The sequence below is a fragment of the Littorina saxatilis genome, linkage group LG13 (assembly GCF_037325665.1).
Source record: "Littorina saxatilis isolate snail1 linkage group LG13, US_GU_Lsax_2.0, whole genome shotgun sequence".
Classification (NCBI taxonomy): domain Eukaryota; kingdom Metazoa; phylum Mollusca; class Gastropoda; order Littorinimorpha; family Littorinidae; genus Littorina; species Littorina saxatilis.
In genome coordinates, this window is record NC_090257.1 from 28,369,755 (window position 1) to 28,394,754 (window position 25,000).

General features: G+C 41.3%; 1 protein-coding gene and 2 long non-coding RNA genes across 3 annotated transcripts in view; 1 reads left to right on the top strand and 2 right to left on the bottom strand.

The window, feature by feature from the left end:
- The window catches only part of LOC138945442 (uncharacterized), a 387,771-nt gene that overhangs the window by 240,677 nt on the left and 122,094 nt on the right, over positions 1-25,000 (bottom strand). The gene's annotated exons all lie outside the window — the stretch shown is intronic.
- Positions 1,195-3,863, top strand: LOC138945434 (uncharacterized). The gene is made up of 2 exons (XR_011448995.1): positions 1,195-1,658; positions 1,841-3,863. It is a non-coding gene; the product is annotated as an uncharacterized lncRNA (long non-coding RNA).
- On the bottom strand, positions 2,180-5,041 carry LOC138945432 (uncharacterized). The gene is made up of 2 exons (XR_011448994.1): positions 4,434-5,041; positions 2,180-2,487 (listed from the first exon to the last, which is right to left on the bottom strand). It is a non-coding gene; the product is annotated as an uncharacterized lncRNA (long non-coding RNA).

A 25,000-nucleotide genomic window follows, 5' to 3' on the forward strand; every position in this document is an offset into this window, starting at 1 on the left:
CATTCTTGAGATCTATATGCGAACACAAACACACAAACAAACAAACACATCGACCGAATCCTATACACACCCCTATACCGGGGGTGTAATAAACCTCTGAGAATGCAGGTTGTATACTTCCCTCCTCTCTCCTCCATACCCCCCACACACACACACACACACACACACACACACACACGTCGAGCCCTATCACTCTTGTCATGTTTGTGTCACAGTGCAAACGCAAAAAAACAATATGCATGGAGACGCTTGTACTCATCTCCGACATGCAAGAAGTCGGTCCGCAAAAATTAATGTGGTTGCCCATGTGATGCTTAAATTAGCATGAATTATGACTTGCACTGTGGCTTTACACCAAATATGGAAGATGAACGCAAAAAAAAGATCAAGAGATACAGACACAGAGATGGACAGACAGAAACACGCACGCACTCATGCACACACTAAACACACACACGTAAGCACGCATGCACGCTACGCACGCACGCACACACACACACACACACACACACACACACACGTACGCACGCATACACACACACACACACTCACGTACGCACGCACACACACACACACACACACACACACACGCACACACACACACATGTTTTATTTCCATTTATTACACCCCCGGTATAGGGGTGTGTATAGGATTCGCTTGATGTGTTTCTTTGTTTGTTTGGGTGTGTGTTTGTGTTCGCATATAGATCTCAAGAATGAACGGACCGATCGTCACCAAACTTGGTGAACAGGTTCTATACATTCCTGAGACGGTCCTTACAAAAATTGGGACCAGTCAAACACACGGTTAGGGAGTTATTGGTGGATTAAGATTCTACAAGGACTTATAGAGGCACATATTAATGGTCAAAGGGAAATAACCTTCTCAGTTGGTGGCAGTGAGAATGGTTATTTCCCTTTGACCAACGGGGGTGTTTTTCCTACCTCGGAGGAATTTCTTGTTTGTACATGAAATGTACGTACATTTATAAATATGAAAACAGCAAGCCTATGTCTCAGGGTGGTGTCTTTAACATATGTTAATCAAAATCATAAGTAAGCAAATGGCAGACGGATAAGTATAATGCAAAATAAAAACCAGTCAGAGAGATGAACACAAAAATATAATCCAAATTTAGTACCAGAAAAAAAGAAAAAGTTTGTATTACCGTTATCAGTTCGCTTGAAACTTACACGTGTTCCTTTAAAGGACCAGACCACGCTGTTTTAGCGTCAAAAACGCTTCGAATCGTGTTCCTGCGCGACCGAACACTTCCCGATGTTTGCAGTTAGTTAGAAAACCACTTTCTTACCGTCTTCAACAATGTTTGGTTTACTTCGGAATCTTCTAAGGCCGTAATCCGACGAATTTTGTGACCGAAGCGACGGATTTCTTCTCCAAAACGACCCGCCATTGTGCCGCGTGATCTTCGCGAGACTGGCTTATGAATAAATTATCCGTGACGTCACACCGTGTGGGGATGGTTGTTTACCAACATGACAACAAGCGTAACTGCAGACGAAATTGAACCGTACATGTTCGAACTACCGGTTTCTCTCCTCGAATCAAGCATGAAAGATGAGGGTGGAGGCCACTTCCAGCAGTAGTGAAACAGTGACGATGAAAATTGCGACACTGTTTGTCTCAGCGATCAAAGGTAAACACGCCCGCTCTCTGTGCTGAACTTATCGTCTGCTTTCGAGTCTGTGCTATTTTTTCACTCTCGCCTTGTCAACGCACTCGCGAATAAGTGGGATATTGTTTAAGTGTTCATGCATTGCATTCACGAGTAAAAGAACAACAGCTCATCGCAGTTTTAACTGTTCTTGATTATTTCAGAGACTGGTGTCAGAGTGGCCACTGTACCTGTTGTATTGTGTGGGAGGGGCAGATTTGAGAGAGAGAGAGGAAGCTAGCCTGAGGTACATTGTAGAATGAAAACTTGCAGGGGAGCAAGAATGCATCACCAGCCACGAAGGTGTACATACAACTTTTTTTGAGGTGCCTATATTTGTTTGATTGTTAAATGTATGTATTTGTTGTTGTTTTTAAAGGCTATCAAGAAAACTGTTGTCATTTAAATTTGTAACACTCAGTCACATATAGTTTCACACACACACACACACAAGATTAACTCACTTGCATGCCCACAGAAGAAGTTTGCTCTTCACATTGTTCTGTTGTTGTTTTTATAATGTAATCATTGTAACATCAACACTCAGTAATAACCAATATTACAACACAATCACTTTTTCATCAGAACTCACTCACATACTACATGACTTTGTATTAAACCCTGGTTTATGGACACTTGCATTTGTACTTTGCATGGGAAAGCAGCCTGTAGCAGTCAAAGTCTGGGCACTGTTGCATTGTAGTCTTGCTGTGTATGCAGAGCTTTGTTGTAGCTGCCATAGACCAGTGTTGCCATAGGCCAGTGTTAGGATCACCACCCCCTCAAACAGCTCGTTCAGTTAACCTGATGCCTGTTTTAGACAGAAAAAAAAGTTACCACAATCAGCAGAACTTTCACCGGAGAAAGGGCATCATTCTTTCATACTTTCTTTCTCATAGCTTTTTTTTGGTTTTTATAATCTCTTCATTACACTAAATAACATCCATCTTAAGACCTATTTTGAGCCTTAATTTAAGTTGACTAGTAATGATATTAATCATAATGTATTTATTTTTATAATGTACAAACTAGAGTATGTATGTGGATATGTGTGTGATGGTGCTGGTATGGATATGTGTGGTTTGGGTTATGTGTGTACTGATGTGTACATTTTATGTGTTTTGTATGTTTTACGAGTGCGATTTTATGTGATGTTATTCTGTACACCAGCCAAAACAAAATGTCTGGTATATTAGATAATAAACGCACCTTTAAATTTATTAGCGACTACACCCCGTCACCCTCCAGTCCCCCTCCCCCCCATTACACCCTACACTTTTAACATTGTATAAAAAATCATGCCCCAATATAGGTCCCTAGTTACCTGGGAGGACGTTAAGCTCCATAATCAACATCAACAACGTATTGAATTGAATTGAAAAGCTGGGGTTAGGAGGTCTAACTTCTTGAATTAAAGGGTTTTTTTTCTCAGGTGCATGTAGTTTTTTATTTGCTTGAAATCATGGTGTATTCTGGTTGTAAGAGAAGAGTCAATTTCCTTGTAAGCCTGCAAAATTAAAATTTGTCATTTTTGAAGTAGCCTACATTTTTGTAAGAGTCCAAAATAGTCCAGGATAAGGAGGAAAAACATAGGGTGGGTCAGGAAATCTGAAACATTGCATAGTTTTGTTTTGCCTATGTAGACACAAAAAGTACTTAGAGCACTTTTTCCCCCCCAAGAGAGCATAGCTTAGTTTTAATTATTTTAATGCCACTGTTAGCAAGAGGAGTACTACAGACAGCAATCAAACAGTGGGTTTTTTCTGTAGACATTGTTATTTCTGTTTAGGTGTTTCAGTAGTTTTCTATGCGGATAAATCATGCTGCATGATCACTAGAAACAATCCAGCTCTGTAGCATGCAAGTTTTTTAAAGGTTTTTTTCCCCATGTTACTCTGAGAGAAAAAAAACAACCCACAGAGATAAAGTTGAACTGGCAGTTTGACTGAAGCAGTGGTAATAACACAGAGTGCTCTTCCTACAATCAATTTTTTTATGTGGATGATGATGTCCACACATGTACTTGGTTGTATTATTTTGCTAGACTATGTGTTTCTGTTAGATATATCTGCTCACATGATTGTTGTTCATAATTTGACATTACATTTACTGCTGATCAAAATGTATTGTTGGAATAGGTCTGCTTAATATTCTGACTGCAGTTTTGTAATAAAATCAAATAACACAGATGTTTTAAGTATCAAAGTGCTTTTCACACACACACACACACACACACACACACACACACACACACACACACACACACACACACACACACACTCACACACTATGAGTATGACTGCAAACATGAATTTGTACTTGTATTAATTATAATTACTGTATTACAGAACCTGATCTGAAAAAAAGGACAACAGCAAATTATTCATGCAAGCTTAATTGCTGTATTAACGATTTCTTTATCCATTTAATACAACACTGAATTAGATAACAACTATAACAACGTGTGTGTGTTTGTGTGAATGTCTATGTGTATATGGACGGACACTGATTAAACCTGAGACTCATCGATTACCCAGGTGAGTGTAAAAGAGGGAGAGAGAGAGGGAACTTTAAGGTGGGTGCATGGGGACGGACATATAGTAACAGATATATATGTTTTAATCTGTAATCTTAACACATGTGCTTAAAATTAGGAACAGATGCCATTCCACTACAAATACTGTCAGTCTGACAAAAACGCCCAGTGACACTGAACCCCTATCCCTTACAGAACACATTCAGTATACATGTACTCACTTCCTTTCGTCTGCGTTTAGTGAAAGCAGATCGTTCTGATGACATTGGTATCCGGTTTCTGACCTCCTGTGAGTGGTCAACAATTGTCGGAACTGGAACTGCGTTAGGCAACAGCTGTTTTGTGTGTGCCAGGTTTTCTTGCCGGCTTAACTGCGTTCGCATTGGAAGAAAGTGTCGCGAAACACACAACATCGTGTTGGCCGTTTCCAGTTAATCAGTCTTGCTGCAGAAGTTGTAAGCCCATCGGAAAAAGGTGACAACTGATGCCTGAACCTTTTTTCTATACTTCATAGCTATCAGCAGCCGTGCGCATTCCTTCGGCGTGCTGTTGATGCTCGATTTAGGCAAACGCCCACTTGAGCGTAAGCTGTAACTTTCGGTTTCCAAACACTAAGTGACGTCACAGCCGGTTCTCGTCTACTGGCGGCCATTTCGAAGTCTCGTTTAGCAGACGAATTTGGCGGAACGTTTTTAATTAAATCACAATGATTAAGCTACGAATCGGTGAATTTCTTTACATTTTTGGAATCTTTAGGTGCATTTCTCTAACCTTCAGTCATCGGTTAGTGGTTCTAATAACCTTTAAAACAGCGTGGTCTGGTCCTTTAAGTCTAACCTCGCTTTTCCTATGAAAGTGTTCACACAAGGAAGAGGTTAGACCCTCGCGGACACATATTTAATTAATACGTCAACGAAATCGTTTTCTCCTAGAGGGTCACGGGACCCCCACTTTCAATTGTTAGAGGGTCCCAAGGGTCCAAAAGCCGAAAAGTCCTGGTGTACTTATAAAACATTGTGGTCACGAATAGTGTTCTGTGTGCAGTACCTGACGACTGCAGCCTGAAAAAGTATCTACGGTACGCACGATAAAGGAAATTAAGTGCGTCCCAGGACCCGCTCTTTTAAAGTTTAGTGCGTCCCGGGACCCCCTCCCTACATTTCTAGTACGTGTTTTCGGCTTCTTTTGCGTATATAACCCAGGGACGCGCACTTTGGAGAGCTAAGACTCAAACAAGCAAACAAAACAACAACAGGTTAAGAATAGGAATGCTGTAAGCTAATAGATCATTCACGACGTCCTCTGCCTGATGTGACTGACTATTAGGGTTTAACGTCCTCTGAGACCAACTGGTCTATATTGGGACAGGTATTGGTAATACGTTAAAGATATGGTGTGATACTTTGATTCGAACAAGCCCGCTGTGGCTGTCTTCTTCGACACACCAGCATTGGGTTTGTCTCGTCAAAGTATCGAAATACGATCATAATAATCGGAGACGAGAAAATGATGCATGCGTGTCTTCGTGTTTTCCAAGCCCTGAGACTTTCGCTGTGAACGTGGGATCTTTTTCGTGCGCATGTGTGCACACGGGGGTGTTCGGACACCGAAGAGAGTCTGCACAAAGTTGACTCCGAGAAATAAATCTCTCGCCGAACGTGGGGATCGAACCCACGCTGATAGCGACCAACTGGCTACAAAGCCAGCGCGCTACCAACTGAGCTACGTCCCCGCCCCTAGCCTGATGTGTCTGTTGTTCTGTTGGTCTGCAAGTCTTTTCGTTTCGTATTTTTCGCAAGCAAGCGATTTTTTTTATTCCTTCCGCAACGATTGTCTTTGACGTATGATTTATGACGGACAGATGTCGAGCAGAACTCAAGTGATAGACAGGACAAATGGCGGAGGAAGGAACGTCTTGCGAGTTCGACCCTGGGTCAGGGCGTTAGCAATTTCTCCCCCCTTTCCTAACCTAAGGTGGTGGGTTCAAGTGCTAGTCTTTCGGATGAGACAAAAAACCGAGCTCCCTTCGTGTACACTACATTGGGGTGTGCACGTTAAAGATCCCACGATTGACAAAAGGGTCTTTCCTGGCAAAATTGTATAGGCACAGATAAAAAATGTCCACCAAAATACCCGTGTGACTTGGAATAATAGGCCGCGAAAAGTAGGATATGCGCCGAAATGGCTGCGATCTGCTGGCCGATGTGAATGCGTGATGTATTGTGCAAAAAATTCCATCTCACACGGCATAAATAGATCCCTGCGCCTTGAGTCCGAGTCTGGAGATACGCACGCGATATAAGACTTCATATATAATTACCTCTGTAAACTTGTAGAGCGAGTTATTTTTCGATAAACACCCAGCAACCAAACAAATAACGAGCCAGCAACAGCCTGAATCCTCGATAGCGCAATGGGTTGAGAAGCTGTTCTGTGTCCCTTCGTTCTCTTTAAAGGCTTAATTTTCTTGTTCTTACTGGGGATGTTTGTTTGGTTGGTTTTTTGTTTGTTTGTTCGTTTGTGTGTTTGTGTTTTGGTGTGTGTGTTTTTCTCTCTCTATAAAGCCCCAGTCTGTCTCAAATGGTTTACAGAACGATTCAAATCTTCTCACAAAAACAGCAGTTCTAACCTAATCGAACACACTTGCAATAGCATTTAAAAGCATTGAATGACACAGTTCGTTTGAATGGTTATTTAGCTCGCGTAAGCCACACACCTGTTTTCGTGGTTTATCTAACCCCTGAGCCATCGTGAATCCGTGTGATCCACTTTCCTTTTTTTTCACAATTTAGTAGTTTGTGATTTCAATGCAACCCGCTGTATCTGCAATAGCACGTTATTGTGTACATCTCGATTTAAAACGCAACAAACGGCTGCGAGTCACACGAACTGAGCGGTGGCGGTTGACCGTTCAAAGAAACTGGCGACATGCAGAACATTCGTCTGCTATGAGAAACACGTCTTGCGGGACACGCTTCCGGGCTACCTTTTTTTATATTTAGTCAAGTTTTGACTAAATATTTTAACATCGAGGGGGAATCGAAACGAGGGTCGTGGTGTATGTGCGTGTGTGTGTGTGTCTGTGTGTGTGTGTGTGTGTGTAGAGCGATTCAGACTAAACTACTGGACCGATCTTTATGAAATTTGACATGAGAGTTCCTGGGTATGAAATCCCCGAACGTTTTTTTCATTTTTTTGATAAATGTCTTTGATGACGTCATATCCGGCTTTTCGTGAAAGTTGAGGCGGCACTGTCACGCCCTCATTTTTCAACCAAATTGGTTGAAATTTTGGTCAAGTAATCTTCGACGAAGCCCGGGGTTCGGTATTGCATTTCAGCTTGGTGGCTTAAAAATTAATTAATGACTTTGGTCATTAAAAATCTGAAAATTGTAAAAAAAAATAAAAATTTATAAAACGATCCAAATTTACGTTTATCTTATTCTCCATCATTTGCTGATTCCAAAAACATATAAATATGTTATATTCGGATTAAAAACAAGCTCTGAAAATTAAATATATAAAAATTATTATCACAATTTTTTTTCGAAATCAATTCAAAAACACTTTCATCTTATTCCTTGTCGGTTCCTGATTCCAAAAATATATAGATATGATATGTTTGGATTAAAAACACGCTCAGAAAGTTAAAACGAAGAGAGGTACAGAAAAGCGTGCTATCCTTCTTAGCGCAACGAATACCCCGCTCTTCTTGTCAATTCCACGGGCACTGCCTTTGCCACGGGCGGTGGAGTGACGATGCTACGAGTATACGGTCTTGCTGCGTTGCGTTGCGTTCAGTTTCATTCTGTGAGTTCGACAGCTACTTGACTAAATATTGTATTTTCGCCTTACGCGACTTGTTTATATTTAGTCAAGTTTTGACTAAATATTTTAACATCGAGGGGGAATCGAAACGAGGGTCGTGGTGTATGTGTGTCTGTCTGTCTGTGCGTGTGTGTGTGTGTGTGTGTGTGTGTGTGTGTGTAGAGCGATTCAGACTAAACTACTGGACCGATCTTTATGAAATTTGACATGAGAGTTCCTGGGTATGAAATCCCCGAACGTTTTTTTCATTTTTTTGATAAATATCTTTGATGACGTCATATCCGGCTTTTCGTGAAAGTTGAGGCGGCACTGTCACGCTCTCATTTTTCAACCAAATTGGTTGACATTTTCGTCAAGTAGTCTTCGACGAAGCCCGGACTTAGGTATTGCATCTCAGCTTGGTGGCTTAAAAATTAATTAATGACTTTGGTCATTAAAAATCGGAAAATTGTAAAAAAAATATTTTAAAAAAAAAACGATTCAAATTTACGATCATCTTATTCTCCATCATTTTCTGATTCCAAAAACATATAAATATGTTATATTTAGATTAAAAACAAGCTCTGAAAATTAAAAATATAAAAATTATTATCAAAATTAAATTGTCGAAATCAATTTAAAAACACTTTCATCTTATTCCTTGTCGGTTCCTGATTCCAAAAACATATAGATATGATATGTTTGGATTAAAAACACGCTCAGGAAGTTAAAACGGAGAGAGGTACAGAAAAGCGTGCTAACCTTCTCAGCGCAACTACTAAACCGCTCTTCTTGTCAATTTCACTGCCTTTGCCATGAGCGGTGGACTGACGATGCTACGAGTATACGGTCTTGCTGAAAAATGGCATTGCGTTCAGTTTCATTCTGTGAGTTCGACAGCTACTTGACTAAATATTGTATTTTCGCCTTACGCGACTTGTTTAAACTTTCAAAACTTCGAGTTGTACTGATCTTGTCTTGGTGAAAAAAGAATTATCTTATGATTTAAGAATGTTTGCGTAAATTAATAAGCTGTCAATTTATTATTTAGATTTTAAAAGTTAGGTCTAGCGCAAACACGAGCCGTCCGATTGTCTGACAGACAATCTGGCTGGCCGCGCAAAAATGAATTCTTTGAAAATTGCTCGCTCATTACGGAGTGCACCAGGGATGTTCTCAAGCGGTGAGTGTTTAAACGAAAGGGTGTTTGTACTGTGAAAGCCTGACAATGTCTGTGATGGTTTACGGGAAGCTGAGTGTGCCTTTGAGGTCTTTTCAGGGAGTACAACTGTACCGGCTCTGTGACTAGTCTTGGCTGACCGAGGCTACAAAAGTTCACCTCTACTGACGAAGGACTTAGTGTCCATGTTGTCTGTCATGCATTATGTCGGCAGATTGTGACACGCGAGAAAGGGGGTCGCCCTGATAAGTAATAGGTGCATAAAACTAAGGGTAGATCAGCGCTTGCAATGAAAACTAATTTATGTGCTGCCAGAAGTGGAATGCGTGTGGCAGGGTAAACAGATAGATGGCTTTAATTGTCTGGCAGTTTATCCCGTCTTCAAGCTTTTAGACAGTCCATCTGACGGGCGCAGTGGCCTAGTGGATCAGATATCGGCTTCCTAATCGAAAAGTTGTAAGTTCAAATCCCGGCCGCGGCCGCCTGGTGGGTTAAGGGTGGAGATTTGTCCGATCTCCCAGGTCAACGTATATGCAGACCTGCCAGTGCCTTATCCCCCTTTATGTGTAAACGAAAGCACAATATCAAGTGCGCACGGAACAGATCCTGTAATTCATGTCACAGTTCGATGGGTTATAGAAACACGAAAATACCCAGCATGCTTCCCCCGAAAGCGGCGTATGGCTGCTGCCTGAATGGCGGGGTAAAAACGTTCATACACGTACACACCCACTCGTGCAAAAAATATGAGTGAACGTGGGAGTTTCAGCCCAAGAAGAAGTAGTAGCAGAAGAAGAAGAAAAGACAACCCATGCGCCCATCTGTCTGTCTGTCTGCTGGTGTATGTCAGTATAGCTCTGGTTGTATTGCCCAGTGTTTGTGTAAACCTGAAATTCTCTGTATTTGTCCGTACTGAATAGCAGCTAGCTTTTTTTCCAGGGAGAAATTAAAGCAACCCAAAAAGACGATGGTCAGAAATAACTCAGAAAAGCTACAGAGAGAGACAGAGACAGAGACAGAGGGGTTGCCAGCGAAGGTGCGTCGTTTTGTGAAGTGGCATTACATTTATAAGAGGAGAAAAACAAGGTCAGGTCAGGAGAGGTCATATCGCTTAGTCCCGTGAGATGACGTCACCAAAATAGACGAATTCCGAAAATAACTCTGTCAAGTATGTAGAGGTTGTGACAGAGTGATTACCCTTGCTTTTTCTTGGACAAACACTCGACACGTGGTTCCTGTACACGTGTACGAGACACATCCTTTCGCTACTGAGTGACTGGCAAATAATGTCACGTGGGACATAATGTCATGTCACGTCGGGACACTTTACCACGTGACATTAAAAGCTAGTCACTAGCGAAAGGGTGTGTCTCAAACACGTGCACAGGAACCACGTGTGAATTATTTGCCCAAGAAAAAGCAATGGTAATCACTCTGTCACAACCTTTACAATCCTGACAGAGTTATTTTCGGAATTAGTCTACTTCGGTGAAGTTAACTCACAGCACCAAGTGATATGACCTCTCTTGACCCGACCTTGTTTTTCTCCTCTTATAAATGTAATACCTCTTCACAAAACGGTGCACCTTCGCTAAAAAAAACACTCTGTCTCTGTCTCTCTCAATCTGTCTCTGTCTCTCTCATTCTGCTTGGCTGCCTGCTTGTCTGTCTGTCTGTCTTAATATGTCTTTTTGTCTGTTTCTGTCTGTCTTTGTCTCTGTCTCTCTCTCTGTCTCTCTCTCTCTCTTTCTCTCTCTCTCTCTCTCTCTCTCTCTCTCTCTCTCTCTCTCTCTCTCTCTCTTCTTCTTTTTTTCAGTCTTTTTTGGGCCCCCCTCCTCTCTCTCTCTCTCTCTCTCTCTCTCTCTCTCTCTCTCTCTCTCTCTCTCTCTCTCCCCCCTCCCCTCTCTCTGTCTCTCTGTCTCTGTCTCTGTCTCTCTCTCTCTCTCTCTCTCTCTCTCTCTCTCTCTCTCTCTCTCTCTCACTATCTGTTTTTTGTGTGTATTTGCTTGGTATTTTAACATCTATAAAACGTTTTATCATTAGCGAGGGCAGGATGTAAGAAAGCCCCTGTTTGATAATGCCATTACCCTCGTTGATAAAGAATTTGTCTTGTCTTGTCTTGTCTTGTCTCTCTCTGCATTTCCTAAGGTTCCCCAGTCTCAACTAACGTCTTAAGTACGCACATGACGTACATACCGGACAGAGTGCCAGCATGCAAGTCTTGTACGGATCAATAACGTGATGCCACACTCCAAAGCACTGTCTTCCAACCTGCGGCACAATCCTTGACCTCGGATTTACCGTCATGCAATGCTACAAGGCGATGGATCAAATCTGATGCCAGCGTGAACCTCTCCTCCGCCACCCCCCACCCCCCTCGCACTTTTGTGACTTATTACATACACATTGTAATATGGTAAAAGTAATACTGTTTACTGAAGTGTTACACTTTTGAACACACTTTCTGTAACCAGTTGTGAACAATGTGTGAGATACTACATTGTATATGATTCTATTAGCAAAAGTAGCACACATGGAAAGCACTTAATAATGTTTATCATAATTATGTGCTAATTTTTTTCAGTAGAATTGGATAGTTCGTCACACAGTGTTCACAAATGGTGACCCTCCACCACGGAATGAGTCGCATGTCACCTTTGCATGATTTTCATATTTGTACATTTTCCTAAAGAGTTTTTTATGCTCTATCCAGTGGTGAAAACCGTTTTAGAAAAGAGCAAAAACTGTTTGAGTTATAAGCCTGTGACTAAGGTGACCCTCACACTGTTACCAGACACTCCCCGGACTTATATTAAGCCTAGCGCAGAACCGCGCGAGGTGACATGCGACTCATTTCGTGGTGGAGGGTCACAATTTTGGTTACAAAAACTGTGTTGAAAAGTGGAACGCTTCAGTTTACATTGTAATAAAGTTGCTTCAAGTCGTGTGTGCGCAGCACCGTAAAGATTTAACCAGAAAGAATTAGTGTGTGTTGAATATATTTCAAGACTTTTAACAACAAAACGGGTTGAAAACGAAGGAAAAGAAGAAAAGACAAAAACTCAACAATCCAAATATAAAAGGAATACCAAGAAAAACGCATATAAGTCTTGTGTGGACAAAACTTTAAAAATCATGCAAGTACCGGTATAATATAGGCCTACATTTGCCAGTGAAAAACTAGTTTATAGAATTTATACGTCGAGATAAACATCAAAAGGACTTCTGTTCTATAAATACAAAAGGTTAAGCTTATGAGAGAGTTAAGATGCATTTCTTTAAGGATTGTTTGAGTATTGTGGAAAAAATAAAAGATGCATTGTGAAATTCTTAATAATGAATTCAACGCGTGATGTAATTTTTGTGTGAAGTATGCAGGGTCATGCGATGAAAACTTGGCCTTATACTTTGTGTAAAGCAGGATCAAGGCCAATCTCGTAAACTTACTGCATTGTTTATCGCGTCTGACTGTGTGACGGAGACATACGCTGACACGGACGACTTAATCATCTTGAGTGAAAAATGTATCTGTTGTGCATTTCTCAACTTGAAGTAACATACAAAGTTTACATGTGAACAAATTACAACGCTGAAGAAACGCACAGCTCATGACGTCAAAGCTTATCACTTGTGGTTCCATTTTAGTTCTACTTTATGACGTGACGCCAGGAAAAAGGCGTTGGGTGGCACGAAGCATTACGCTGTATGACTAAAAACGACGCAAAAAGCTATTTACATACTCACATAAACCAGACATAGATATTTGGCCAAGATACCTTTTTTCCCGTATAAAGGAACTGGTACTTCTTCTTCTTCTTCTTCGTTCATTGGCTGAAACTCCCACGTTCACTCATGTTTTTGCACGAGTGGATTTGTACGTGTATGACCCATCATTCAGGCAGCATACGCCGATTTCGGGGGAAGCATGCTGGGTATTTTCGTGTTTCTACAACCCACCGAACTCTGACATGGATTACAGGATCTTTTCAGTGCGCACTTGGTCTTGTGCTTGCGTGTACACACGAAGGGGAATAAGGCACACACTGGTCTGCACATAAGTTTTCCTGGGAGGTCGGGAAAATCTCAACCCTTAACCCACCAGGCGGTCGCGGCCGGGATTGGAACTCACGACCTTCCGATCGATTATGAGGCCGATGTCTTATCCACTAGGCCACTGCGCCCGTCGGACCTGGTACAACTTAGCACAAATGTGACCCTCCACCATGGAATAAGTCGCATGTCATCTTTGCATGATTTTCATATTTGTACATTTTCCTAAAGAGTTTTTTTATGGGCACCCATTTAATGAACCAAAAGAAGAGATGGTTCTACCCAAAAAATAGATGCTTTCACCAAAAGAAAAGATGGCTTGAGTGACAAAGAATTAAAGAACCGAAAAAAAATATGATCCGCCAAAAGAATTGCTGTCTGAACAAAAAATAAAATAAATTGGCAAAAGCAAATATACTCCGGCAAAAAAAAATATAATCAGGCAAAAGATTAACTACTTCGGGCAAAAGAAAATATAGTTTCAACAAAAGAATGAATAGTCATTCTCCAACACAGTGAAACACAGTGTGAGTGGTGGTCATTGTTTTGACTCACTGATTTCGCTTAAGCAGAGGTGATTTGTGATCACAAATTCAGCTGAATCAAGCAAGAACACAGATTCTGTCAGTTGAAAATGGAGTTTGAAGGTGGAGAGATGGATTTTGAGAGGATCGATCCAGTGAGATTTGATAATGATACGTCGGAGTCTGACAGTGAGCCACGACGAAAACAATCAGTTTTTCTGCAACTGTCCGGAGTTCCTCAAGTGCTACGTGTGTCATCATTCCATGGGCATTGAAATTCGTCTGGAGGTGACCAACCCCCCTGCCCAGGCCAAGACCATCCCAATCGGCCAGAAGCGAAAGCGCGGGCGCCCAAAGCTGTCGAGGCAAGCGCTTATCAGGCAGTGAACACTGATTTTGACTGCTCTATACACTGATTTTATTATTTTCATTTAACTTTCTTTGGACGTACAATGGTGCGGGCATTCAAGTGACACTATTTTGTCTCTGAAAGTACACTAAACTTGGTATGTTTTGCTGACAGTAGCTATTTTGTTGTTGAAATAATTCGGTTTTTTGTTGAGAATTCTTTTGCACATCTCATTTCCATTTTTGGTAGAACCAATCGTTTTTTTGCTAGAAGCATCTATTTTGTGGGTGGAAACATCCGATTTTTTGTTGGAATATCTTTTGCTAACTAAGCAATTCTTTTGGTGAAAGCATCTATTCTTTTGATGATTTAATTTATTGCCTTTTTTATGCTCTATCCAGTGGTGAAAACCGTTTTAGAAAAGAGCGAAAACTTTTCTAGTTATAAGCCTGTGACTAAGCTGACCCTCACACTGTTACCAGACACTCCCCGGACTTTTATTAAGCGTAGCGCAGAACCGCGCGAGGTGACATGTGACTCATTTCGTGGTGGAGGGTCACACATCTGCCCAGGCCCTTTACCTGGGATTTAGAGCAACCTTCCTCTAGCCACAAACTAAACATCAACAACCTGGCTTTTATCTGTCCTGAATTGTCACATTTGGCTGAATATTGCAGGTTGAAACTATACGTATATTTGCGTCAGTTACGAAGTAATCAAGCAACAATTCCCGTTCTGACTCTCGAACGTCGGTATTTGTCCAAGTGGACGGATGATGGTACCCCATGATTGTATCGGCCTGTGGACGATCGAATCTGTTGTGGTTTGCATGATGAATTACACATACGGGATGGGAACTTTTATGACTTGCATGCAATTCAGATCTGGCAATAAAGACATTGATTATTTACCTATTTATGAGACAGAACTGGGATGTGATGAATAACTCGATTCCACTAGCATGCAGCAGTGTCAACCGTTTAACCTCTTGAATATGCAAAACAGAAAGATAGGACGAGAAATGGGAAACAAACCCATAAATATCATGCAAGGTATCGATTGAACATGGAGTTCCATGCTTTAACCTTGTTTGTGCGGCTGACCCAGAAATGTTAAAAAAATGAAGATTAGGCCAACAACAAAAAATAGTCTGTTTACGGTAACATAGGCAAAAAAAATAGGGTCAGTAGGTCGGGATTTTGTATTCTAATTTTTCTTTTCCCAAAAATACATATTTTTAAGTTATTTTGCCAAAACACAAAGACTTTTTAAATTTTTTTTTATTTCCCCCAAATGCCCCCCAAAAAAGTCTAGGGTCGCGCGAAAAAATAGGGTCGGTCGGGATACCGTAAACAGACTATTTTGTGTGTGTGTGCCTTACAACAAAAGCTAGAGTGTAATGATACATGAATGTTTCTTGTATTTTGACCAAAAACGCCTTTTGACACATATCTCGACAGTCGTTGTTCGGTTCGACCGCGGGCGAGTTCTCGTACAACCGTCTTGATCTGTGTCAAATATTAGTCCCCCCCCCCCCCCCCAAAAAAAAAAAAAAAAATTCTAATGTCAAAAATAAAAATAATTTATGATATCAAATATTAGCCCAGAAATCGGCTGAATATTTTGTCAGATAAGTTTTCGTCTGTACAAAGAGTGTGTGTCTGTCTGAGCGCTGGGTCGAAATATCTGTGAACGTCACGTATTGTTTTGTCAATAATTGAACGTTTCAACAACATGATTTTCTTGTTCTTTGATTCTGTAACAAAGACACACAAAATAACAGGAATAGGTCCGAGGTTCGTCGCAGTATTGTGTTGGCGTGCTTTCTGGGCTAATTGGTGACGTCATTGCAAGTCTGCGGTTCTCGTGACGTCTGATCTTCTCTGGTATGACGTCACAACTAAGTCTAACACCGTTGACATGAAGAAAAACAAGTCGCGTAAGGCGAAAATACAATATTTAGTCAAGTAGCTGTCGAACTCACAGAATGAAACTGAACGCAACGCAACGCAGCAAGACCGTATACTCGTAGCATCGTCACTTCACCGCCAGTGGCAAAGGCAGTGCCCGTGGAATTGACAAGAAGAGCGGGGTATTCGTTGCGCTAAGAAGGATAGCACGCTTTTCTGTACCTCTCTTCGTTTTAACTTTCTGAGCGTGTTTTTAATCCAAACATATCATATCTATATATTTTTGGAATCAGGAACCGACAAGGAATAAGATGAAAGTGTTTTTAAATTGATTTCGAAAAAAAAATTTTGATAATAATTTTTATATATTTAATTTTCAGGGCTTGTTTTTAATCCGAATATAACATATTTATATGTTTTTGGAATCAGCAAATGATGGAGAATAAGATAAACGTAAATTTGGATCGTTTTATAAATTTTTATTTTTTTTTACAATTTTCAGATTTTTAATGACCAAAGTCATTAATTAATTTTTAAGCCACCAAGCTGAAATGCAATACCGTACCCCGGGCTTCGTCGAAGATTACTTGACCAAAATTTGAACCAATTTGGTTGACAAATGAGGGCGTGACAGTGCCGCCTCAACTTTCACGAAAAGCCGGATATGACGTCATCAAAGACATTTATCCCAAAAATGAAAAAAACGTTCGGGGATTTCATACCCAGGAACTCTCATGTCAAATTTCATAAAGATCGGTCCAGTAGTTTAAGTCTGAATCGCTCTACACACACACACACACACACGCACGCACGCACATACACCACGACCCTCGTTTCGATTCCCCCTCGATGTTAAAATATTTAGTCAAAACTTGACTAAATATAAAAACGAGAAAAGGGGTGACTGCATGACAGTTGCTCTACGCACATGCTAATCACTTTTCCACCTGACCTCCCGGAAAGGGAAAGAGAGGTGGGGGTAAGAGATCGAGAGACGCATAGAGAGAGAGAGAGAGCCAGAAACAGCTAGGAGAGAAAGAGACAGAGACAGAGAGACACAGAGAGAGACAGATTAAGAGAGCGTCTGTCTGTCTTTCTGTTTGGCTGTCTGTATGGCTGTTTGTTCTTTCAGTCGCATATGTTATCCAGCATGACGATGTTTTATAGAGTAAATGACTCAGCAAAGCAGCCTCAATAAAGCACTATCTTGCCAACAGAAATGCTGATCGAGCATGTGGCAGTACATGCATCACAGAAATACGATGCTGTCCAGAGTTGACATACGTGTGATGGTAGCGATGGTCAGTGGTGGTCAACAGTACATTCCACTGTTCATCAAAGAGCCGTGTATTGATGTACTGTCCTAGCTGTCACTCATTCTGTCTCGTATTGCCCCATGCGGTGTTCCATGACAAGGGCGTGGTCTTGGGGGCAGTGTGTTTTGCTGTCTGTCAGTGATGGGTGTGGACTTTCCTTTGTCTGACGTATAGCCTGGTCGTCTAGACAGGTTGATGTTATCTTTCGAAGTTGTTTATCCTCCGTCTGTCCTCTCCCCATCATCCTGATCATCATCGTCGTCGTCGTTGTCATTGTCGTCGTCGTCATCGTCGTGACCATCGTCATCATCCTAATCATTGTCGTCGTCATCGTCATCACTACCATCAGTGTCATCATCAACGTCGTCGTCGTCGTCGTCTTCATCGTCGTCCTTATCATCCTCATCATCACCATCATCATCATCTTCATCATCATCATCTTCATCATCATCATCTTCATCATCATCATCATCTTGATCAACACCATCATCATCTTCACCATCATCATCATCTTCATCATCATCTTCATCATCATCATCATCATCTTGATCAACATCATCATCATCATCTTCACCATCATCATCATCTTCATCATCATCTTCATCATCATCATCTTCATCATCATCATCATCTTGATCAACATCATCATAATCATCATCATCATCATCATCATCATCTTCATCATCATCATCTTCATCATCATCATCATCATCATCATCATCATCATCATCATCATCATCATCATCATCTTGATCAACATCATCATCATACTCGTCGTTGTCATCATCAATATGACGTACAACCAGCAACAATAACAACACCATGCATTCTAGAAATAGCAACGTGTCTTATGCCATAAAAGTGTGTCCCGGCTAGGCAGTGTACGTTTCATGACATTTGGATAGTGATTTTTGCTTTCTGTTTTAACCAAAAAATCTGTATACCACTGACAAATAACTGTAGGTTCATGATGTTTGATAGAATATTTCTGTACCACCGTAACGTTATCTCCGTTTTTACATTTAGTCAAGTTTCGACTAAATGTTTTAACATAGAGGGGGAATCGAGACGAGGGTCGTGGTGTATGTGTGTGTGTGTGTGTGTGTGTGTGTGTGTGTGTGTGTGTGTGTGTGTGTGTGTGTGTTTGTGTGTGTGTATGTGTGTGTCTGTCTGTCTGTCTGTCTGTCTGTCTGTCTGTGCGTGTGTGTGTGTGTAGAGCGATTCAGACCAAACTACTGGACTGAACTTTATGAAATTTGACATGAGAGTTCCTGGGAATGATATCCCCGGACGTTTTTTCCTTTTTTCGAGAAATACCTTTGATGACGTCATATCCGGCATTTTGTAAAAGTTGAGGCGGCACTGTCACACCCTCATTGTTTAATCAAATTGATTGAAATTTTGGCTAAGCAATCTTCGACAAAGGCCGGACTTCGGTATTGCATTTCAGCTTGGTGGCTTAAAAATTAATTAATGACTTTGGTCATTAAAAATCTGAAAATTGTAAAAAAAATATTTTTTTTTATAAAACGATCTAAATTTACGTTCATCTTATTCTTCATCATTTTCTGATTCCAAAAACATATAAATATGTTATATTTGGATTAAAAACAAGCTCTGAAAATTAAAAATATAAAAATTATGATCAAAATTAATTTTTCGAAATCAATTTAAAAACACTTTCATCTTATTCCTTGTCGGTTCCTGATTCCAAAAACATATAGATATGATATGTTTGGATTAAAAACACGCTCAGAAAGTTAAAACGAAAAGAGGTACAGAAAAGCGTGCTATGAAGCACAGCGCAATCGCTACCGCGCCAAACAGGCTCGTCACTTTCACTGCCTTTTGCACTAGCGGCGGACTACGTTCAGTTTCACTTTCATTCTGTGAGTTCCACAGCTTGACTAAATGTAGTAATTTCGCCTTACGCGACTTGTTTTTGTTCAGATCGCCTCATTCCAAACACAACAATTTTGGACCCAGTCTGGAGTACTTTTACGGGGTGTTATAATAATAATAATACGAATATTTATAACGCGCACATATCTCACCAACAGGCGACTCAAGGCGCACATACACTCGTTCACACACACGGAGACTTAAAGTCACTAGCACACACACACACCATCAAACATTAAAATATGTACAGTTATTCAGGGTGGGATGGGGTGGGCAGTGTATAATGCATGGATTATTTGGAAAAAAGGAATGTCTTGAGTGCAGATTTGAATGATTCGAGGGACTGTTGTTGGCGGAGGGGGAGAGGTAGTGTGTTCCATTGGCTAGGTGCTTGGAAAGAAAATGAGCGTTGACCTGCTGTTTTGAGTTTGGTGTTGGGGATGTTGAGCTTGAGGGAGTCGGCAGATGATCTGAGTGTTCGTGAAGGGACATAGAGAGAAAGAGAGTCGGAGAGATAGGCAGGGGCGAGACCATGGAGGCATTTGTAGGTGAGAGTGTTGATTTTGTAGGTGATACGGGCAGGAACGGGCAACCAGTGGAGCTGGTTTAGGAGGGGGGTGATATGATCTCTCTTTTTCTTTCGTAGGACAAGACGGGCAGAGCTATTTTGAATGCGTTGGAGACGAGAGATAGAAGAAGAGGGAAGACCCGCCATGTTATGTTACTTCAATTTTAGTTTCCATGTAAATGAAAACTGCAAATGACGTCATGGAGGTTCTGGAAGGAAGGAAAGAGCATCTTTTGTTTCAGAAAAAGAGGTTACCGACTTAACAGGTCAAAGTACCGCAAACACATTTTTAAAGTCGATATTCTCCTTCTTATTAGCTGTTCTTCACATTCGACAAAAAAGTGTGTGTGTGTGAGTGTGTATGTGTATGAGTGTGAGTGTGTGTGTGTGGATGTGTGTGTGTGTGTGTGTGTATGTGTGTGTGTGTGTTTGGGTGTGTGTGTGTATGTGTGTGTGTATGTATGTATGTGTGTGTGTGTGTTTGGGTGTGTGTGTGTGTGTGTGTGAGTGTGTTGTGGTGACCTAAAAGGGTGTTAACCGCGGATTACACCGGTCAGTGTCACGTCCAGCCAACTACCGAACGTGACCAGATATCGTTTTCCTCAGTCCAACACCTCCCTCCTCCTCCCCGTTGTCTCCCCCCACCCCCCCCTTTACCCTCTCTTTTTGACGTAGGGGAAGGGCTCCTAATATGGACCACCTTTTGTTTCATGCAGATGTGACAGGGGAGGCTACCGCTCCTTACACAGCAGACTCTGCACCCGAGCTGTTGGCCTTTAAGTCAACACCGGTGGATTGTGGAATTCTGTTTGTGATGGGGTCTGGTGGTTTCCGATTGTCCATGTTCATGGAAACCTTCGGGTTTGCATAACAGTTTTTATAGGACTAAGAAATTAGCCCTAACATTTTCAATCCTGTTTGATTGCACTTCGCCTCCCGAGGTGATCTTAGTGTTACGGTACTCGGTTATATCTGGCGCTGCGATATGTTCAGGTAATGGCATAATATGACCACTGAACATTTTCGTGCTGTTCCCATTCTGCGAACTTGGGATGGACAGTGGTCCCCCGGTTCGGAACTTCGGGACGAAGTTCATTCAAACGGGGGCGATTGTGACAGGGGAGGCTACCGCTCCTTTCACAGCAGACTCTGCACCCGAGTTGTTGGCCTTTAAGTCAACACCGGTGGATTGTGGAATTCTGTTTGTGATGGGTTCTGGTGGTTTCCGATTGTCTGTATGTTCATGGAAACCTTCGGGTTTGCATAACAGTTGTTATAGGGCTAAGAAATTAGCCCGAACATTTTCAATCCTGTTTGATTGCACTTCGCCTCCCGAGGTGATCGTAGTGTTACGGCACTCGGTTACACTGATAACTAGCTTGTTTTCTTGCGAAGAAGTTTCATTTTGTGTTTGGTAGTCCTCTCTTTGGTTAACCGTTAGGCCTAATTAGAGTGAAATAGCTTTGATAGACCTTCAGCAAAACTTAAATACAGAAAAAATCACAGAGGGTCCATATCATGAGCCTGGGCGCCTAATATGGACCAGTGAAGCGGCCTGCACGAATCACTGTAAAAAGCTCCATATACTTCAAAATAACATGATACAACTTAGTGTACAAGTCAGCCCAATTAAAATATGCTCTAGATTTATCTGTTTCGGGTTGATGAGAGCATTATTTGAAGCACACCAGGAAACTAAAGAAGCTTATCAAAAACAGAGTGAAAATAAGTGAAATTATCAACTTCCACGAAAAAAAGACTTTTTGTTGCATTTTTTTTAAATCTCGAGGGCTAGTTATAGGTTATTTCCAGCAAGCTTCTTAATGAATTAATGAAAATAGCCTTTAGCTTTTATTTTCTTCGATTTGTTGAAGGTGGTCCATATTAGGGGACTCGCACATACTTTGAGATTTTGCTATTATTTTTTGTTTGCAGTAGAAACTCGGGGTCAACACTGCTAAAATGTAACAAATACGGTTTTAGCTGTCATATATAGCAATTTTTGTGTGATAAAAGCTTTGGCTGTGGACAGAAACGAGTCCGTTTTAGGCGGCAAATTTAGAGTGAACGCTGCCAAAAGTGAAAAACAAGTCGCGTAAGGCGAAAATACAATATTTAGTCAAGTAGCTGTCGAACTCACAGAATGAAACTGAACGCAATGCAACGCAGCAAGACCGTATACTCGTGGTCCACCGCTCACGGCATAGGCAGTGAAATTGACAAGAAGAGCGGGGTAGTGGTTACGCTATGCTGCATAGCACGTTCGTTTTAACTTTCTGAGCGTGTTTTTAATCCAAACATATCATATCTATATATTTTTGGAATCAGGAACCGACAAGGAATAAGATGAAAGTGTTTTTAAATTGATTTCGAAAAATAAATTTTGATAATAATTTTTATATATTTAATTTTCAGAGCTTGTTTTTAATCCGAATATAACATATTTATATGTTTTTGGAATCAGCAAATGATGGAGAATAAGATAAACGTAAATTTGGATCGTTTTATAAATTTTTATTTTTTTTTACAATTTTCAGATTTTTAATGACCAAAGTCATTAATTAATTTTTAAGCCACCAAGCTGAAATGCAATACCGAACCCCGGGCTTCGTCGAAGATTACTTGACCAAAATTTCAACCAATTTGGTTGAAAAATGAGGGCGTGACAGTGCCGCCTCAACTTTCACGAAAAGCCGGATATGACGTCATCAAAGACATTTATCAAAAAAATGAAAAAAACGTTCGGGGATTTCATACCCAGGAACTCTCATGTCAAATTTCATAAAGATCGGTCCAGTAGTTTAGTCTGAATCGCTCTACACACACACACACACACACAGACAGACAGACACACGCACATACACCACGACCCTCGTTTCGATTCCCCCTCGATGTTAAAATATTTAGTCAAAACTTGACTAAATATAAAAAGAGAAAAAGCCTAACGGTTTTAAGATTTCTGTTTCTGCAACTGTTTTGATATGTGCAAGTTATTCAGAGAGGGTGAATACAGCGAATAAAACTTTTTTTGAGCGCTCTAGCGCCGTTCGTTTGTCAGAACAGAAGATGGTCCATATTAGGAGCCGGTCCATATTAGGAGCCCTTCCCCTAACATCTAGATGTCATTTCGCATCTTGTTGTATGCTAATTTCTCTGCGATTCTGTCTGTCTGTCTGTCTGTTTCTTTTTACTTCTCCCGTATATACGGGATAGTACGTATAGGTTTTACTCTGTCTGTCTGTCTGGCTGGCTGGCTGGCTGGTTGGCTGGCTGGCTGGCTGGCTGGTTGGCTGGCTGGCTGGCTGGCTGGCTGGCTGGCTGGTTGTCTGGCTGGTTGGTTGGTTGGCTGGTTGGCTGGCTGGTTGGTTGGCTGGCTGGTTGGCTGGCTGGTTGGCTGGTTGGCTGGCTGTCTGGCTGGCTGGCTGGCTGGCTGGTTGTCTGGCTGGCTGGCTGGCTGGCTGGCTGGCTGGCTGGCTGGCTGGCTGGCTGGTTGGTCTGTCTGTCTGTCTGTCTGTCTGTCTGTCTGTCTGTCTTACTGTTCGTCTTACTGTTTGTCCGCAGCTTACTGCTTTGTATGTCGAGGTAATGGGTTACTGTTATGGCTTTTGCGCCTACTTGCTTGCCCTTCTCTTTCTCTCAGTGTCCCAATCAATTCATCCATCAAGACTTCTATGTCAGCCTTTTCATATTCTTTTATGAAATAGTTTTTGCCCTCTGACTCTACAGCATTAGGATTTCGTTTCAGCGAATGTGCGTCATGTTCTCAAATAAACTCATTTTACAGTAATTACTCCAACTATGGTCTTACAAATATCACGTGGAACAAATACGAACGCAATAAGCATGACATTTCCTCGTCATTCAGAAACTATAAACCGCCTAAAAATCAATGTTTAGCGGGGGCAAAAGAACAGAGCTGAAAAGGTCTTGTATCCTTCTTCCGTATTTCTGCAGGAGATAACTGCGTGCATATATGGCTTAATTACTTCACCACTTTATTAAATGCTCTACTTCTTCCTGCAGATATAGCTTACTTCACCACTTTATTAAATGCTCTACTTCTTCCTGCAGATATAGCTTACTTCACCGCTTTATTTAATGCTCTACTTCTTCCTATGTGGCGTCGCGTTTTAAAGGCACAGTAAGCCTCCCGTAAACCATCACAGATACTGTCAGGCTTTTAAACATAGTACAAACGCCCTTCCATTTGAACGCTCACCAAACGGGAACATTCTAGGTGCCCTACGTAAAGAGCGAGCAATTTTTAAAGAATTTATTTTTGCGTGGTTTATCTTACCCCTGAGCCATCGTGAACCCGTGTGATTCAGTTTCCCTTTTTCATAATGAAGTCGTCAGTTAGTCATTTGAATGCGACTCGATGTGAGCTTATTTACAATAGCACGTTTTTATGCACGAAACAAACGGCTGTGGTTCACAAGAACTCTAGCGATGGCTTTTGACTGTTGAGAGGAACGGCGATATGCACTGATAAACCGTCGTCTGCTACGACCCTTGCGTGACCCTGCTTCCGGGCTTTTCTTTTTTCAAACTTTCACAACTTCGAATTGTACTGATCTTGTCTTGATGAAAAAAGAATTATTTTATGATTAAAGAATGTTTGTGTAACAAGCTGTCAATTTATTATTTAGATTTTAAAAGTTAGGTCTAGCGCAAAAACGCACCACGGTCCAAAAACATTTTGATAATCATCGATTCACGGCTATCGCCAGTTTACATCGATAGAATGAGACCCGAAGGGAAGTAACTCATGTTTGACCTGAGTTCAGAATGGGTCCAAAAAGTGTTCGAGACAATCTGCAAAATTAATTCTTTAAAAATTGCTCGCTCTTTACGTAGGGCACCTAGGATGTTCCCGTTTGGTGAGCGTTCAAATGGAAGGGTGTTTGTACTGTGTGCAAAAGCCTGACAGTATAGGTGATGGTTTACGGGAGGCTTACTGTCCGGGCGTGAATTCCGGTATCATAACAGCCGTCCAGCACCAAAACGAGGCGCCATTGTTGTAATGGCCCAAGTCCACGAAAATAAATTCTTTGAAAATTTCTCACGCTCGACAGAAAGCAGCCAGGATGTTCCCGTTCGGTGAGCGTTCAAATGGAGGTATGCTTGTACTGTTTGTAGACGCTCGGGGAGCTCTGTGATGGTTTACGGGAGGCTTACTGTG